The sequence below is a fragment of the Grampus griseus genome (assembly GCF_964374135.1).
Source record: "Grampus griseus genome assembly, chromosome: 16".
Lineage (NCBI taxonomy): Eukaryota > Metazoa > Chordata > Mammalia > Artiodactyla > Delphinidae > Grampus > Grampus griseus.
Genome location: NC_139010.1, coordinates 40,513,599 through 40,532,287, shown reverse-complemented (window position 1 = coordinate 40,532,287; position 18,689 = coordinate 40,513,599).

The following is an 18,689-nucleotide window of genomic DNA, read 5'->3' as shown; positions in this document are numbered from 1 at the left end:
ATTGCCTACAGTTGTGACCTCAGTCTGCTAGAAAAACAAAAAATTTTTCTACACCGAACTAGTGCCATAGTGGAGCTTGCTGGGGACTCGGGGAGTCCCGGTATGTGGCAGCTTAGGGAGGGAGGGGGTGGAAGGATAGCCATCTTGCACCTGTGCCTGGGTGAGGTCTGGTGTGTGTGTGTGTGTGTGTGTGTGTGTGTGTGTGTGTGTATTTGGGGGGGGTCCTGGGGGAGTTGTGTATGGAGGGGGGCTGCTTTGGAGGGAGGCGTCAGTCTATCATGGCCTCTTTTCTGAGAAGGTCATGGACTGGGTCAATTCCAGGGCCTTGCCGTTTGTTGCTTCACTGAGACATCTGGTCCCAGAGACGGGAAATGGCCATGTTTCTGTGGAGAAGCAGGTTGTTGGTGGTAGTGGCAGTGTGTGGGCAGGGCACCTGCTCTTGATTTATTATTTCTTTGTCTCCCAGAAAGCACTTGAGTGCCAGCTTCGTTCCAATGAGGCTCATGAGCCTCTCTGGATTCCAATACTGGGAGGGGGGGTGCAGTTTACCCTGCCCTCGCCAACCCCTCCCTTGTGTGCTTCCTCGGGGTGGGGGGGCCTCAGGGCCTCAGCATCACTTAATTAATTTAGGTTTCCCCAGCCACATATTTCCAGATTCAAAGGAACAGAGCGGCCCTGTCAGCCTTTCCCGGAAGCCTGTGAGTCTGGTGGCTGGAAGCCAGAAGGACTACGTGCCTGCCTGCCTGCCCTTGGCCAGCCTGTCCTTAGGGGCCAGACTTGCCTTATGCACAGCATAGCTGGGCTCCAATGGGAAAAGAAAGGGACTGCAGCTCCTGCACTGTGTGTGGGACTTATAGCTCCTCTGTATAGCTCCCAGAGAAGGGGCGACCTCTACCCGCTTTCCTGTAAATCACTGAGTGGAAGCAGAGCCTCAAAATCCCCTTTGTCTCTGCTCCCTCCACTCACTTCCCACCCCAATCGAATGAGTTTCTCAGGTTCATCTCCCTCCTCCATCAAGACCACCCCTGCCCCTGGCACAGACTGCACATCTTCCTTTGCACTGGGGCAGTCAATTACATTCCAACTTGTCCTTTGCCTCCTGACCTGGCCAACCCACTCCTGCACAGATGCCAAACTTCTTTTCTCTGTAAAGTTTCAGGCACGTTCTCAGGGACCAACATACCTTGCAGGGGCCCCTGATGCCTGGGACTAGGGTCCATCTTCTTCTCCCAGCCTCATGGCTTTCCACAACCTGCCCCCCACCTCCCATTCTCCCTGTCTTCCCTAATGGCCACAGGAGCTCCCACCTCTGCACTTTTTTAAAAATTAAATTTTATTTTTTTATACAGCAGGTTCTTATTAGTTATCTATTTTATACATATTCGTGTATATATGTCAATCCCAATCTCCCAATTCATCACACCACCACCCCCAACCCCGCTTCCCCCCTTGGTGTCCATACGTTTGTTCTCTACATCTATGTCTTTATTTCTGCCTTGCAAACTGGTTCATCTGTACCATTTTTTCTAGATTCCACATATATGTCATAATATACAATATTTGTTTTTCTCTTTCTGACTTACTGCACTCTGTATGACAGTCTCTAGGTCCATCCACATCTCTACAAATGACCCAATTTCATTCCCTTTAAGGCTAATATTCCACTGTATATATGTACCACATCTTCTTTATCCGTGCATCTGTTGACGAGCATTTAGGTTGCTTCCATGACCTGGCTATTGTAAATAGTGCTGCAATGAATATTAGGGTGCATGTGTCTTTTTGAATTGTGGTTTTCTCTGGGTTTATGCCCAGTCGTGGGATTGCTGGGTCCCACTTTGAATGGGAAGTTCTCTTGGCCCATGCCCAGCTTTGCCTCTCCTTGGTTGCCATACCTTCCTGATCCCTGAAATAATGTGAATAACCTCCCTTTCCTCCCAGCATGAATCCCCTTGCGTTATCTACTCCCCATTAGGAATTAATCCCACGTGGTGGTGGACCTGTTCCCCCACACCAGCCTGAGAGCTCCTTGAAGGCAGGATCTGCGTCCGGGTGTCTAATAACAAGATTTTGCTTCTTATGCATTCTGCAGAGCACTGGCCATAAAACTGCAGAGGAGCTGATGTGTCAGTGGTTTTGAAATCCATCTCTACATTTATTAAAATGAAAATTAATCACATAAGTAGTACATAAATAGAAATTGCTCACAGAGATTGCTCATAGAAATTAGGGCATTATAAATGTTTTTTTCTGGCCCCCAACCCTGGTCCCTTCTGTTACCTCTCAGACTACCACTGTTCCTGTTTTTAGCATGTATTTTCCAAGCCCTTGCTAAACTCTCCATACATATCTATGAACCCATATAAAATGTAACATAAGCAGCCTCTGTGTTTACATAAGTATATTTTTACATAAATGTTGTTATATATGTATCATTCTGCAGTTCTCTCCTTTTCCACTCAACAATGTATCCACTTTAGTCTATACAGAAACAGCACGATTTTCTTAGCTGTTGCACATTATTTTTTGTTATGAGCAGACCCCAGTGTTTACAGCTATTTCCTTAGGTGGACATTTGGGTTATGTCTAATTTTTAGGTGTGACAATGTTGCAATGAATCTCCTTGTGCTCGTATGGAGGTGCTTCCCCCAGAGATACACCAAAACTTGGTAGATCCCACCAATCTGTGTGCTTTTTAAATTTGAAAAGAAATTTCTAAATTGCCCTCCAAAGTGGCTGCATAAGTGTATACCCTCACAAAACAGAGGACACAGCCCTAAATATCCTTGCTAACACTTGCTCTTTCTTTTTCCCTTTTGTCAATCTGATGGGAGAAAAATGGTATTCATTATTGTTTTAATTACATTATTGTTTTAATTGGCTGACTACCTTTTCATATGTGTATTAGCCATTTGCATTTTCTTTTTTGTAAATTGCTGCTACTTTCTTTCCCCATTTTTCTATTAGATTCTTTGTCTTTTTTCTTCCTGAGTTGTAGTAATTCTCATTAAATAGAATATCATCGTTTAATAGACTAACATCATTAAATAAAATATCTTTGCCCTGGACATGTCCATTGTGGCTAAAACTGGTGTTCCTTCTTCACTACTAGAATTTATCAGTTATACGTATTGGGCAGGATAAATTAGAGTGGATGTGGTGAAGTGGACACACCAATTAAAACCCTTCAGAACCTCTTCACCATCAATGGGAAAGAGTCCAAATTCTTTAGCTTGACATGAAGGGTCCTCTATAACTCATCTACCTCTATGGTCTCAGTATGAGGCCTGGGTTTGATTCCTATTCCATCACCTGTCTAACCTTAAGCAAATTTTCTTCAATTCTCTGGATCTAGTTTCCATCATTTAAAAAACTGTACAGAGTTGTCTCTCCTCTGCAAGTTTCTAACTCTCTGACCTTGTGAAAAATTACTTAACCTCTCCAAACCTTACTTACACATTAGTAAAATGGGTGCATTGACAATGCCTCACAGGGTTTGGTATTGTTGGAATGAGATTCCTTGTGAAGTAAGTTGATGCTGTTGTTAATTATACCTCTCCCTAGCCACCTAGGTGACTTCTCATCTTTTACGATAAAATCAAGCCTCTTTGTCCCACCTTCCAAATAAAACTGATTTCTCCTTCCCTTGGATCAGTTCCATGTGTCTATCACTGTACTTGTCATACTGTATCATGAGGATGTGTTCATGTGTCTGTTTCCTCTACCAGGGTGTGTGTCCTTGCAGGAAGGATCTAAGGTGGCTGGGTTGCGCTCAGCACCTGGTACACAACACACCCAATAGATGACTGTGCAATGGAAGAACAGAACTGTTTATCACTTTTGAAAAGGATAGACTTTCTCATTGTGCCAAAATTCTGTTGAGCCTGGAATGGACAGGGGAACACTTAGAGAAAAGCTTACGTGTTCCTGAAAAATACCCCAGATATACCCTGGGGATAGCCAGGAAACATGTTTGCTTTAAGGCACATTGACAATGCAGCCTTGCTGAAAAGCTTCCCTGGTTGACCAGTTCCGTAGGCAAAAGATAGTTAAGGGAAACTCTGTATTTTACATTCGGAGTTGGTTCTGTTGGGAAAACCAAGAAGATCTATGAAGGCTGCCAGCCAGCTCTCCTGGTTTTGGAGGCTCGTCTTGATCCAAAAAGTGAGCACTGATCAGTCAGAGTCACTTCGATTGTCAGACCCGAAAAGTGTAGGTTTGAGGCAGGGAAATCTTGGGGGCCAGCAGGAGGGAGGGCAGAGGATTACTCCAGAAGGATGTTCCTTGCAGATGCAGGGCCTGCATACTGTGTACCCCCCACCCCCAGGCTCCAAGTCATTGGGGAGGGATGGGTCTGAGTTGTGAACATGGGTCTGGAGAGGGCAGCGGTGCTACAGACTCAGCCCCGTTTCCCTGACTTGTGTGTAAGTGGCTAGAAGTTGGTCCTTTCTCAGGCTGCCTGCCAGCACCTTCTCTAGGCATGTCTGTGATGTAAGAGAGGTCAGCAAGGAGTCCTAGTGTGACCCCTGGCCCTGCGCCAGACACAGTGGAAGGCTTTTACCATTATTAGCTTTCAATATCATAACACCCCTGTGAGCTAAGTGTTCTTCTGGGCTGGCCCCATTGTATAAATTGGCAATGCAGGGGCTTGGGTAATGTGGCATGGTCACAGGGCTGTCTGACTCATACCCATGGGTTTATCCATTTGGCCATGTGACTTCTGTGCTTTTGGGGGCCGTGGAATTCCTCTGTGACCTCCAGAGCCCTGCTCTTTCCCCCTGACCTGTGTGCAGGGTCATAGTTGCCATCCTCCCCTGGATGCTGGGGACCACACAGCCCCAGATACAGAGGCTGTACCTGACTCCTCCTTCTCCAGACGTTCTGACCTCTGTCCTTATTATCTCATGCTAGAGCTCTTGCAGTAGCTTTGTGGCAGATCCCCCGCCTTCAGTATTGCCACTAGCTCCTGACCCCCCAAACTGCTCTCACAGTCAACGTTTTACAACATAAATCGTCCCCATAGTAGGCACTCGATAGATATTTATTAAATCGGTCATCCTGCTTTAAATTCCCATTGCCTAGGGTCGAACTCAAAAGGTAACCTTGGCTTTCAAGGCCCTCGGTGCGTGACTCCAGCCCCTCCCCGTGCTGCTTCTCTTGGCACGGCTGGCCACACATGCACAGCTGCCTGTCCAGGACACCAGGGTCCTGACATGCCGTGTCGTGTTGGCATCCACGTTTTCTTTCCCAGCAGAATAAGTTACTCACCACTGGGAGCGTCCTGGCCCACGTGCACACACCTCAAACCTAGCACTTGCAGGGTGGCTTCCAGGCTTGGATTGCATGTCTTCCCCCCACCTTGACCTGTATTTAATCCATCTAACATCTCCAAAGCCCACAATGGTGCCTCACAGGCAGAAAAACATCTGGGGATGGTTTGTGCCACATGCACGTACAGATGTGTGTATCGATACCTCTGAAGTGAGACATGATCTTGTTTCCACTATATTTATGTTGAATGCTGGTCATAACCCACTAACCTGGATTTATAACCAGAAAATCGTTGGTGACTTGCAGCTTGTAAAGCGTGGCGCTGGCTCACCTCTTCCTGAAAACGGCTTTATCATGTTGATACTATGAGTCTCTCCCATGTATATCTGATGACTCTGAGATACAGAGAGATGAAATAACTCACTCGCGGTCACACAGCCAGGGAGAAACAGAGCCAGAGTTTGAATCTAGGTGGCCCCAAAGCCCATGCTCCCAATGCCCACAAATGTGGCTTTGATGATTGATCGGGGCTCGAGGTTCTAGTAGGACAAGAGGCCACAGTGAGCCCTGCTGCAGAGGTGGCTCCCAGCTCCCTACACACCCTTCGGATGTGGACAGAAGGAAAAAAAGAGCTGGAGTGATCTCCTTCCTCCGAGGTCGAGCTATGGCTGTACCTCCGGGGGTGAGGGGGCAGTTAGCTTGTGCTGAAGTGCAGGTATCGGGATCTGGGACCAGGGAGAGCAGGGTGTGAGGGAGGGCTGGTGGACATGTGAACAGGGCTGCGAAGCACACAGCCGACTGCAGGACAGCGGTGCCCCTGGTCCTGCCCGTGATTGTGCACCGACAACAGCCAATGCTTCTCATGCACGAACCGTGACCCTCTCAGATCTGTCACCACTGTGTCCCCAGCACTTGGCACCGTGATTTTGGAGCAGACAAACAAAAAGTGGCTTTTTTTTTTTTTTTTGGAGGCATTTGTGGGGAGGAAAGTGAGCGGAGCTCTGACCCATTCTTGTTGAGGCACAAAGATATTAAAGTACAACTGAAGAACTTTGGGGGCCTGCGCTGTGGACATGTGACAAGATGGGGCCCTGAGACGAAGAAAGTCTAGGTTACTAAGCTGGGGATTCCAACCCCCAAGCTTCTGGTGATGTCGTGGGAGGTTCTGGAGAAAAACCTTTTATCTTGATGAAAAGAACTGGCCCCCTGGGGCACAGGAAGGTGGCCCAGAACACCTCTGACTGACACTAACTCTGGCCATCCCTACCACCTGAGTCAAGTTCATAGTGAGTCCTGACTCAGTTGTCTGAGTGCAGGAGGGGAATCCCCTGCATATCCCTGGAGCTCCAGATGGTGACATGGACAGGGACACAGAGACTTCATAGCCAGAGACATGAATGCAGGTGTGTGGAGACCTCTCCCCACGTGGGTGTGCAGACGGGGCCCCCGACTGTGGGGGAAGATCATGTGACTCAGTTGAAAGCATGATAAGCTTTGTATCAAGAAACTAACCAGAGCACTGTTTTCCCAGGCAATTAACATGCTATTAATTAAACTCCATTTAAAGCTAGTTTCAGAACGAATTCTTGAGGACACGTGTGTGCACCCCTCATAAGGAATGTGCCTGTCTCCTCTGGGCTGTGAGGCCTCAGCCGGGGGCTGGACCATTGGCAGGTTCCATGACTGTCCAGGCTGGTACAGGATGGACTGTCCGTGGGTTTGTAAATGAATAAGTGACAGGTGGATTGGCACCATGTCTTCCCGTGAACTTCTCAGATGCCATCTGGTAGCAGACAGCATGACCTGGAACGTTCGTCTCGTCTGACCCCAGATATTGAGCAAATTCCAGCCTCCCTTGTGGAGTGTTTAGTCTGCACAGTTGATGGGCTCAGGAAGCCTCTGTCCTTCCTCTAGTGACAGGAAGGAGCGGGTGGGGTAGGCACACCCTGACCCACGCGTTGCAGGGGGAGGAGACCAATGTCACACTTTGAGGCAGGGGTTCCAGGTGGGAAGCCAGGTCAGGGGGCCGTGGGTAAGGGGTGGGGTGTGCTGGGGTGCAGAGCCCTGGGACTGGGGGGGGGCAGTGTGCCAGGGCCCCAGGGAGCCAACTGGCTTTTCATGGCTAATTGAAGGGCGCAATATAAAGATCCCCATGTTTGGGATTTTTCTCAAGGATACAGTCCCGGATGTGGAATGACTGGTCCAAACGGTAGGACCATTTTTATGTCTCAACTCATACAGCCAAACGGCTTTCTAAAAGCATGATGTGGCCTCCATTCCCACTATGAGGGTGCCTCTTTTCACCCTGACAACACCCAGGTTTATTACCTTAAAAGACTAACAAGTTAACCTGGGAACTATGTCATCTTGTTTAATTACTGTCCTTTGATGATTAGATGTCGGCCTCCTGCCCTCCTGGCGGCCTCCAGGCACTCTAGACCCCACCCTCGCCAAAGCTGGCAGGTCCTCTGTGTGCCTGCTCTACCCACCTCAGGTCCTTTGCACCTGCTCTCCCCTCTGCCTGGAAAGTAATCCATCTGCATGTCTCATTCCCTCATCTTTCTCCCATCCGCACTTATTAATGAAGGCTTCCCAGACCACCTTGCTTAAAATCGCACGCCAGTACTTCTTTTTTTTCCCCGCCCCCCCTCCCCGCACCCCAGTACTTCTTATCCCTCCCTAGCTGCTTTATTTTTTCCAGTGTACCTGTCCCCATGTGCACAGTTTATAGATTATGTTTACTGTCTGTCTCCCTTCCCTGGAATGGATGCCCCAGGAGGGCACGTGGAAAGGGAAGCAAGGCCAGGGTGCAGAGCTGAATGTTAGCTAGAAAGAGAGAAGCCAGCCACACTTTCCCCTACCAGCACCTAACTGCCCCCCCGCCCCCGCCTGGGGCCCAGCCCTGGCTGCTCAGCTGGAGTGGAGGCGGAGCTGAGGATGGAGAAGCATGGGGGTGCGTCCTGGTGTCTGACCCCTCTGCTGCTCTTTGGGGAGGGCTGGGAGTGGAGGGAGAATCTTTCCACTGCCCCCCAGCAGGGTGTTAACGCATGGGAGACCTCCTGGCCATTCTCTGCCTCAGCTGCATTTCGGGTGACAGTGCACAGCCTGTAGCAAGGGCTGAGTGCATGGCCCCTCTGATAGGGAGCCCTGAAGTGTCCTGGGAGGTGAGGGTGGGGGCCCTGGAGGTGGCAGGCACTGGCACTCCAAGGACCTTGAGCGGCTGTTGAATTAATCCAGAGGGAGGGTGGGAAAGAGATGGTGTCCCTGGAGAAAAGCCAGGCTTCAGGGAGGCCCAGAGGTGGAGGGCGTGTTTGAGGAAAGTGTAACTTGGAGGAGTCGTCCATAGAGCCATGTGGTGAAGGAAGGGCTACGGTGAGCTGATGGCGTGTGACTTTTTTTTTTTTTTTTAACATCTTTATTGGAGTATAATTGCTTTACAATGGTGTGTTAGTTTCTGCTTTATAACAAAGTGAATCGGTTATACATATACATATGTTCCCATATCTCTTCCCTCTTACATCTCTCTCCCTCCCACCCTCCCTATCCCACCCCTCTAGGTGGTCACAAAGCACCGAGCTGATCTCCCTGTGCTATGCAGCTGCTTCCCACTAGCTATCTATTTTACGTTTGGTAGTAAGGAAACCATAAACAAGACCAAAAGACAGCCCTTAGAATGGGAGAAAATATTTGCAAATGAAGCAACTGACAAAGGATTAATCTCCAAAATTTACAAGCAGCTCATGCAGCTCAATAACAAAAAAACAAAACAGCCCAATCCAAAAATGACGTGTGACTTTGAGAAGAGAAGCAGCAGGGGAGAGGGTTAATGGCATCTACCCTCTGCTGGGACTCTTAATGTGCCGAGACACAGACCAAGTGTCCTGAGCCGTGACCTTAGCCCAGGGAAACTGCCCTCTGTCCCCATAGTCACTGGTGGTCCAGACTTCCCTTCAGCTTATCCAGGGACAAGCCTTCACTGAGACTGTCCCCAGGGCCTCTCGGCCTGGGAGATCTGTGTCCTTCTGTCTTAGAGCCTGTGGCTCTCACTCCTTGATTCCTGAGCTCCTCCTACCCTGCTCAAGACGACTGGGGCTGGAAGCCTGCATCAGCAGAGAGCTGGCCGCGAGCCCTTAGAAGGGAGCTGGTCAGGACCAGGTCCGAGCAGAACTGAAAGCTGCCAGAGTGAAGCCTGGGTGGGCTCTATCTTGGTGAACATCAGAGATCGCACCTCATGGGTGGAGACTACCACCCACAGCAGCCAGCCCCAGATGAGGAGACGTGCATCCCAGCTTCACTCACTGGGCAAGGCTGTGTCCTCCAGCAGCCAGAGCAGAGTGGAGGAGCCCAGCGGGTCTACGAATGGCTCATTCAGGAGGCCTGGAAACCCCAGGAGACACAGGAGCTGCTGAGAAGTCTCCGTGCCTCCCAGGATTCTGAGTAACGCAGGCATCAGGTCCTGTGGAACTGGACAAGCAGGTTCTGCCCTTGACTGATGGAGACATGAGTGACACAGTGAATCCTTTGGGAGGGCTTCCCTTTTAATCAGTTCTTCAGCAAGAGAAGTGGAGTGAGGCAATCAGCTGGGAGGGGGGCGAAGGGAGAAAGCTGCCGGGCAGAGTTGGTTTGGCCTTGCTCTGAACTTGGAAGGCCTGGCTGAAGGCTTGAGGTTAAATGAGGGATGGGCTCTGGGGGCATCTTGGTGGATGGGAGGGCCATACCTCGTCTGTCCTGGGAAGGGGGGCTCACCCCAGGAGGACAGCCTCAGAATTGGCAATGCCTAGAGGAGGTATCGAGGCTGGGGAGAGGGCAAAGTGCCCAGGGGTCCTGAGGAAGGAGGTGAGACCTGGGGAAGGGAAGGGGGTGCAGGGGAGGAGGGTGCCACCAGCGTGCAGCCGCAATCCTCATGGCTGCATCGCCGAGTACTTGCCATGTGCTCTACACAGAGCAACTTTCCACGAGGCTCCACATTTAATCCCCAGCCGCCCTGTGATCCGGCTACCAAAGATCTGCAAATCCTTTTCTGAAACCCTGAAGCCTTAGGGTTTTTGGAATTGAAAATCTTTCCTATTTTAGCAAGAGAAGGTAATGCATATACCGTATCTTTTCTAACTTTCCAGCAGAGTCTGGGGGAACACCCTATAATCCAATGTATCAGTATTTTCTGCAGAGACATGTAGGAATATTCACATGTTGCAGCATCAATAGAGACCACAAGAAACAGAAAAAGGCTCATGTCAGTTCAGACAGGTTTTGCCACCCAAAGAGTTAGGTAAAGACAGATTTTGCAGCCACATGAGTTCTAAACCATCTTTTGGCATTTAGTGCTTTTTAGATTTTGAAATGGCAGGTTAGGGATTATGGGTCTGTATTTGTCCCCAAACTGAGGTTCTGATAAATGTAGTGGTGGCAGAACTAAGAAGTGGCAGAGCTGAGGCTCTGAACTTGCGCAGCGCTGGAGGGGCACCTACTATTGATATTACACCACGTCAGGGACATCGGGGATGTGGTGCTGAGAAACCAGCTCTCTAAATTTGCAGATGGCCACACACTGGGCTGTTTGGAATCACGAGCAAGAATGGGACGTCCTAGTCATCACAGGAGGACCCAAGCCAGGGGGTTGCTGTGGCTCAGAGAACCAGGCTGCATCTCCAACCCAGGTGCAGAGCCCCAGGTGAGGGTTATCAGACACATCAGCCCATATGATCTTATCTTTGTAGTTTCTAAGGAAACAGGACCCCAGGTGACCTCTTGGAGAAGACCCCTTTACACACAGCCTTGCTCTGTCTTAGCTGTGTCAAACACTGCTTCATTTAGATGTGTTCCTATGCTCCGCTCTTCCCCCAAACTCTCCAGTAGCCCTGCCACTCCTCTGATTGGACACCCACAGTTCCCCACCCACAGCAGGCAGTCTCCATATTTGCAGCAAGTTAACTAACAATTTTGTTGGGCGATGGTGGTGCATCCCTGGCAGTCTTTATCACATGGGCTTTTTTTGTTTTAAGATTTTTATGCGGACCATTTTTAAAGTCTTTATTGAATTCGTTACAATATTACTTCTGTTTTATGTTTTGGTTTTTTGGCCTGGAGGCATGTGGAGTCTTAGCTCCCCGACCAGGGATTGAACCCGCACACCCTGCATTGGAAGGGGAAGTCTTAACCACTGGACCTCCAGGGAAGGCCTCACATGGGCTTTGTTATCACTGATCAACAGTGAGGTCTCAAAGCTCTTTCCCACATGCAGTTTCACTCAACCCACACTAAAGACTGGCAAGGCAGATGTTATTACCTGCTCCATTTAACAGATGGAGAAGAAGAGGCTCGTGTTGGTTACCGTAGGGTGCAAGATCTCATGGTGCCAAGATGCAAAGCCAGGTCTGCTGACTAGGGACCAGGCCCTCCCCCCCAGGAAGGCCTCCAAGGGTGATGGTTTCAGCTTGGCACAGCTGTGAGTGCCCCGGGGCATGAAGCCCCTCTGCTGTAGCCCTCAGGTGTGAAGGCCATAGCCTGGGCTTCGTGTACACATCTGTATTTCCAATTTCTCTCAAAACACTAGAAAGTCTGATGACTCAGGGCCCTCTTTTCCACCGGGCAGCAGCCCACTGAGCCAAGTAGCAGCGTTCCCGTACAGACAGGCCGTGAGGTCCCCAGCCTCTCACAGGCCCCATCTGGCGACTGTACAAACTTCTGTTAGTCTCCGGCATCCTGTAAGCATTTGAGCTTGTCGTCTTTGCTCCTAACAAATGTCTCTGACAAAATGGGCATCGATCTTTGTTTACATACCTCCCGGCACAGGAAGCTCATTACCTCCTGTGGGAAAGGAAGACTATCTCCATGTGCAGAGAGCCTAGCAGGTATTACATACCGTACTAGACACTGCTTGATAGTACAGTGAACCTGTGAGAAATGCGATTTGAGCTCCATTTCACAGATTAGAAATTGAGGCTTGGGAAGACTTGGTGACTTGTGCATACCCTGCAGAAGGCGGGGGTGCCGAGCCTGGGACGGGTCTGTCTTCTTCCGGAGCCCCTGCTCTTTCAGCTGCTGCGCCCAGACCTTGTTCCAAGGCTCTGTGGGCAATATCCTCTCCATCTCATCACCTCGTTCCACTCATTGCTCGTGCGATACCCCCATGGGGTGTGACTGTGAGTGCTGCCCAGGCTTTCATAGGAGAAACCAGGGCTGACCTGGTGAAAGAAGAGGGCCAGGTCTGGGTGTTCCCTCTAGTTTACCAACCGGGAAACTATGGAAAGAGGGAGTTCCAGGTGGTACAACATTTGAACCCCAGCACCCGGGCCGGGGGTTGGGGGGAGGGTGGGACCCAGGAATGCAGATCCTGCTTCCTGGGGTTGATCATAGGGTTCTTTTCCAAGAGGGGAACCAAGACACACGGGGAAGATGCTACCTGCAGGTAATCAGTGTGAGAAGCATTGAGGCAGGAGACGGAGGTTAAGCTGGGCAGCCGCAGTACCCAGACCAGGAGGACAAGGGGATGAGAGTGGCCAGCCTGGGAGCTATTCTTGTAGACACAGGGCTGTGACCCACCCATCCCTTTGCCAGAGCTGGAGACAAGGTTTAAAGCGGCAGGCTTCCAAGTCTGACATAGAGTCAGCCACATTTTATTTCTTTCAAAAATAAGCAGTTCATTGGCTAGGCAGAAGCTGTTTGGTGAAATAAAGAAACATGTAATCAATTCCTACAGCAGTGCCTGCTAATTTCAGAGAAAACTGACCAGGGCTTGGCTGCAGGGTGTCCTGAGCAGGTACAAGAATCATCTGGAAGGCTTGGTAAAATGCAGAGTCCTGGACCCCATCACCAGCAGTTTCTGATTCAGTGGGTTTGGGATTTGTATTTCTAAAGAGATCTCAGCAGGGCTTTGCTCTGGCCTGAAATTATCTTATATGTTTGCTAAACAGGTTGCTGGTCGAGAGTCTGCACTGGCCTGGATGATTCCATTACTGGTCTTTGCTGCCACTGTCTGGTCACTCTTGAGAATGACATGTTCTCCCTCTGACGGTATCAACATTCAGTTTTGGGGCAACAAAAGGTCTCAGTAGAAGATGGGAACGTTCTGACCGCTATCACCTTCTCTGGGGCAACATTGTGTGTCTACAGTGACAGCTATAAAACATTTCCTTAGTCCTATTTGGGGTATAAAGAGACAAATCCCCCCCGATTTATTTATTAAGGCATATATCAAAAGATTAAGCAGGCAGGATTTTAAAAAACGACTTATTCGTAACTTTATTATATATAATTGACTCAAACTGGTCCATAAACAAAACAAGCAGGATTTTTTAAAGAAAGAGGATTTCATTATATGTGGAATCTTAAAAAAAGATACAAATTAACTTATATGCAAAACAGAAATAGACCCACAGACATAGAAAACGAACTTATGGTTACCAAAGGGGAAAGCAGGGGATAAATTAGGAGTTTTATATATATGTATGTGTGTGTGTGTGTGTGTGTGTGTGTGTGTGTACACACACATATATAGATAGATAGATAGATAGATAACCAACAAGGACATACTGTATAGCAGAGGGAACTATATTCAATGTTTTGTAATAACTTGTAAGGAAAAAGAATATATATATATTATATATATGCATGTATGTATAACTGAATCACTTTGCTGTACATCTGAAACTAATACAACATTGTAAATCAACTATACTTCAATTAAAAAAAGAAAGAGGCTTTCAAACACCTGCTTGAGGCAGAAGATAGATGTCCTCCTCTCTCAGAGCAGATTCCTAGACCACTTTTCTTTTGGAAGACACATAGAGGTCTTGGTGTGCTTGCTGAGGGACAAGGAGACAGTTCATCTGTCCCCAGGAGAGGGAGAATAACTTACCACCTATGTTCAGCAGTACCGGCCACATCCAAGGCGTTTCCCCGGGATCTCTCATAGCAAGAAGCATCGTTATTTCATTCGGGCTTGGGGAAATGCTGACATCCAATACCAAACTATTTAGTGATTGAAATTTGACCTTGGTTTGCCTAACTTCTAATTGCCCCGAACTCTTTGATTTCTGGCAGTGGGCACATCATTTTCTGCAGGTATTTCAGATTGAGGATAAAGGGCAGCGTCCCGGGTTACATTAAACAAAGTAAAACAGATTTGGGTTTGGAGGGTTTTGTTATTATTACTGCGTTTTATTTTACTGCAGAACTTCTTGGAAATTTTCATGAGCCTATCCAGTGTCTTCCAAACTTTTACCACTCAGCCTTTTTACTCCTCCTGAGGATCATTTTAAGGGATTAAAGTTGAAGAAGTGCTGGTGTGTTTAAAAAATGGCTTGGGATCAAAGCAGCCAGCAAGCCAGTCATCTCAGTGAGTATTTGCTCTGGGACACTTCTTTGCTCCGAGGTTTCTGGAAGGTGACCTGACCTTTTCCTCTTTGACCCATGACCATGCATAGATCATTCCCTGCCCAGGATTCAGGTCCCTGGGGAAAGTGTGACCCTGTGGGAGGTCAGAGGTTGGGCCTCAATGGACAAATCACTTGATGGATGTATTAGTCAGGGTTCTTCAGAAAGATAGAACCAGTAGGATGTGTATATATACAGAGAGGGAAAGAGAGATTAATTTTAAGGAATTGGCTCATGTGATTGTGGTGGTGTGGCTTAGAGTCTCCTGCCCCTGCCTTCTGCCTTGAGAAGGTCAACTGGCAGGTCCAACTCTACAGGGCAGCCTGGCAGGCTGGAGAGCAAGGGGAGAGTTGATGTTGCAGGTTGAGTCCAAAGACCGGAGGCAGAATTCCTTCTTCCCTGGGGGACCTTGATATTTTTCTCTGAAGACCTTCAATCCGCTGATGCGACCCACCCACAGAATGGAGGGTAATCCTCTTTACTCAAAAGTCTACTGATCCGGATGCTAAGCTCATCTGAAAAATACCTTCAAAGCAACATCTAGACAGTGGTTTGACCACACGTCTGGGCACCATAGCGTAGCCAAGTTGACACATGAAATTAACCATCACAAGGGGCCGTGGGGAAGTGAGTCTCCCAAATGTGGCAGTCAGATTGGGTCAGGGAAACAGGGCTTTTTAGTCTTTGCCTGAAAGTATCTTCTACCTTCACTAACATACTGTGAGCCAGGCACTGAGCCACGTGCTTGTATCAACACAAGTGTGATACACTGTCTCGTCACACAGTCCTGCCGTTTAGTGAGATCGACAAGATGGATGGTACTGGTCATGCACCATCTTCCCTCCGTCCATTCTTGCCATGGTTCGCCATGGGCAGAGTGAACCTCTCTGCCCCCCTGGAGTGGGGTTTGGCCGTGTGACTTGCTTTGGCCGGTGGAACTGTGATCAGAGGCTTTGGTGTACTTGTGTGATGCGATTTAGAATCTTGTGCTTCTGCCCTATGCCTCAAGAAAGTCGTGCCCCAGTCGTGCTGGTCCCAGCCTGGAGCCACCCTCCGCCAATCCCAGCTGAGTCGCTCACCGTGCAGAGAGAGAAATAAATGCTTTTTGCTGTAAGCTACTGAGCTGGGGTTGTTTGTGTGCAGAAGGGCTGTGATGGGAGGTGATAGCGCAAACCCGACTTTCCACTGGTCCTTGGAGATATGACAGGAAGCACTGTCAGTACTGACCGAGAGCCTGTCCCTCTAAGACTACCCCTGCTGCTTCTCCCAGGTGTCACCCAGGTGGCAGGCATAGCTTGCTTCTTCTCATAGATCCCACAGACTCATCTGGATTCTTACCCGTACTTCAGGATCAGCCTGGGGGCAACCTGCATGGCCAGTCTCTTTGAGACCCACCCAAATTTACACTCTCATTGTCCCTCCAACCCCCCACCCTCAAATCCCCTCTCCTGATAGCCTAGGGAATGGTTTTCTGATTGGTGGGAGACAGGTGGCAGAGCAAGGTGGGTGGTATCCCTATTCTTATTCAACAGGTTTTTCTCCCAAATCCATGGTCTATGCCACCGAAGGGCCTTCTTAGCTTTGAAATTCAAAGCCAGGAGAGGGTCCCTTTTTATAATCTTCTTGTGGCCATCCCTCCTTCTGTGAGGCTAAGGCACACAGTGGGCAAGGGGAGGCAGGAATCTTCAGGGAAGAATGTAATCCTCCTTAGGGCCTCACAACACCTGACTTCCTAGGCCCCAGGGGCTCCCACCTACGCCCCCTGGTGGTGCTCAAACTCATGGCTGTTGCCACGAGCTCCCTTGAACTGGTGCTATCCCACTATAACCCCGCTCTCACTCTCTGACCAGGAACTCCAATTACTTGGGCTCACCTTTTCTTTTCTTGTTTCATCTGCTTTTCATTCACTTAGATCAGTACCCCTCCCTTTTCTTCCAGTTGCTCCCTTAGTTGGAAGCCCTTCCCATGGTGGCTGAAGTGGGTCAGATAGGCTGAACTACAAGGGTGCTGGCAAGTTTGAGGGAGCACACAGATAATCTGTGAACATTCAATATTTATGTCATTAGGATAAATGGTAGGGGCTGAGTGAGAGTGTAGGCAGGGATTTTAATTAGGAGGCTACTGCAGAAGTCCAGACAAGATATGGTGACTTGTACCAGGGTAGTAGTGGTGGAGATAGAGAGGAGATTAGATTCAATATATGTTTTGAAAGTAGAGAGTACTTGTTGTTGGATTGGAATTAAAGATGATTCCTTGGGTTTTAGCCCAAGACATTGGAAGAAGTGTCGTTGCATTTACTGAGATGGGGAAGCCTGAGAGAGGGACTAGTTGTGTATGTGAGTAGGAGGAAATCAAGATATTTGTTTTGAACTTTTAAATTGGAAATGCAGATAGGATATTATCGTGGTGCTGTTGAATAGAAAGTGAATATACGTGTTTTGGGCTCAGGGGACAGGTCAGCCTGGAGGAAAAAATCAGGGAGTCATCAGCATTTAGATGGTGTTTAAAGAGACAGGATTAGATGAGATCATATTGAAAATGAAAGTAGACTGAAAAGAGAAGATTGCCAAGATGGGACTCTTGTGCGCTCCAACATTTAGAAGTCAAAAGAGGATAGGAGACAGCAAAAATGCAGCCAAAATTTGTCTAGAATTTGTCAATTTCACCTAAGTTGTGAATTTATTGGCATACAGTTGTTCATAATATTCTCTTATTGTCCTTTTAATATGTGTAGAATTTTTAGTGGTATCGCCTCTCTCATTTCTGACATTGGCAATTTGTGTCTATTTTTTTTCTGATCAGTTTGGCTAGAAGATTATCGAGTTCATTGGTCTTCTCAGGGAACCAGATTTTGATTTCATTGATTTTCTATCTTTTTTTTTTTTCAGTCATATTGATTTCTTCATTGATCTTATTTCCTTTTTTTTGCTTTGGCTTTAATATGATCTTCTTTTTCTAGTTTCTTTCTTTTTTTTTTTTTTTTGCGGTACGCGGGCCTCTCACTGTTGTGGCCTCTCCCGTTGCAGAGCAACAGGCTCCGGACGTGCAGGCTCAGTGGCCATGGCTCACGGGCCCAGCCGCTCCGCGGCATGTGGGATCTTCCTGGACCGGGGCACGAACCCATGTCCCCTGCATCGGCAAGTGGACTCTCAACCATTGCGCCACCATGGAAGCCCAGCAGGCGGATCCTTAACCACTGTGCCACCAGGGAAGCCCTATATTGTGTTTTAATTTTCATTCAAGTCAAGATAATTTCTGACTTCCTTTTGGATTTGTTCTTTGACCCATGGATCATTTAGAAGTATATTATTTAAGTTCCAAATATTTGGGTATTTTCCAGATATCTTTCTGTTATTGACTCCTAATTTAATTCCATTGTGTCACAGAACATACTTTGTATGACTGGAATATTTTTTAATTTATTGAGACATTTTATAGCCTGGAGTATCTTGGTAAATGTTCTATGTGCACTTGGGAAGAATGAGTACTTTTTCTGTGGAGCATTCTACAAATGTCAAACAGGTCAAGTCGGTTGAGACTGTTCATATCTGCTATATCTTTGCTGATTTTCTGTGCTCTTGTTTTATCAATTATCGAGAGGGGAGTATTGAAATTTCTGAGTATCGTGTGGATTTGTCTACTTTTCATTACAGTTATATCAGTTTTACTTCATATATTATTAAGTTCTCTTATCGAGGGTCACAAATGTTTATGACTGTTATGTCCTCTTGATAGATTGACCCCTTTATCTTTATGAAATGACCTTTTTCATCCCTGATATTATTTTTTGCTCTGAAATCTTCTTTGTCTGTTGTTGATATAGCCACTGCAGCTTTCTTTTGACTAGTGTTAGCATGGCATATATTTTTTTCCACCCTGATGTCTAACCTATTTCTGTCTTTATATGTAAAGTGGATTTCTTTTAGGCAGCATGTAGTTTTGGTATTGCTTTTTTAATCCAGTCTGACAATCCCTGCCTTTAATTGGATGTTTAAATCATGTACATTTAATATGATTTTTTGATATGGTTAAGTTCAAGTCTA